A 1,287-nucleotide genomic window follows, 5' to 3' on the forward strand; every position below is an offset into this window, starting at 1 on the left:
AACCCTCTGGGACAAGAGAACTGTACCACAGGATTTCCGAGGCTGTAATCATTATTAGAACAGATTTCCAGGTCTTTTCTCCCACAGGGCAGCTGGAGGTTCAAACCGCCAACCTCTTAGTTAGCAGCCAAGTACTTAACCATAGGTGATAGATGCCATCAGGGCACCTATGTCCATCATACAAAACACAAAGCGATAGGGTATTATTTAAGAAAGTATTATCAATGACCTAACCTAGGTTTACTATAAATTTTAACCAATTCTCATTTCATTATTATCCTCTGCATAGGGTAGTTAAGTAAGCAGCTGGGCAAAAAAACCTACCCACAAGAACATATACCACAATATTGTTTAAAATAGCAAACAAATGGAGATGTATTTCTTGAGCATTAGATATATCTACCTGTTTGCTGGACATCTATACTTGGATGCTTCAAGGCATCTCAAACTTGAGTCCAACTTGGAAATCATTCTGGGGCTCAGAACAGTTCCTGGCACGTAGAAAGCAATAAATATTTGTTTGATGAAAGAATGAATGAATCTTTTCTACAAAACCAACTTTACTTCCTGTGATGCATCATAATGAATAGCCTTTTCATTGACCCAATTACTCAAACCAAAGATCTCAAAATCATTTTAGACTCTACCTTCTTACTCATTCCTTTTTTTTTGTAACTGAGTTCTTTTGATTCCAAATCTTAGTAGATTCCAAACCTTGTTCCTTCCTTCCCATTGACTTAGTTCACTCCATTATCATCTCTCATCTGGATTCCTGCCACAGCTTCCTCACTGGTCCTTGCCTCTGGTCTCATCCTTTCTGCATCCTCCTAACAGTGAGCTTTCAAAAATTCAGAGCGAATCATGGTACTTGTCTGCTCAGAATTCAACATCAGCTCACCACTGCTACACAGGACAAAACCTGAAACCCTCTGAATTTCATATAAGACCATTCATATCTGTTATTAGTGATAACAAACATTAATCTATGGGTGAATAGATGGGTAAACAGGCTGAATGATCACATATGTCTAGACAAAAGGGAATATACCCATGACCATATATAAGGTTATAAGGTTGTCAGATGGTATTTCTACATTGTATACACTGTAAAAATTATTAAGGAGGTGGTTAGGTGAGGAAAGGATACAGTCTGGTACATAGCTCTGTATAAAAGTGTTGGTTGAAGTTATCAGAATGGAAGAATTCTCAAGATGGTATTGAATGAGAGACAAGTAGTGGGCCACATTATAGAGCATAAAGGAGTTAAAATAAAAATAAAAAAAAAAA

This window comes from Orycteropus afer, unplaced genomic scaffold (assembly GCF_000298275.1).
Source record: "Orycteropus afer afer isolate SDZICR_OR568_19922 unplaced genomic scaffold, OryAfe1.0 scaffold00043, whole genome shotgun sequence".
NCBI classification, from domain to species: domain Eukaryota; kingdom Metazoa; phylum Chordata; class Mammalia; order Tubulidentata; family Orycteropodidae; genus Orycteropus; species Orycteropus afer.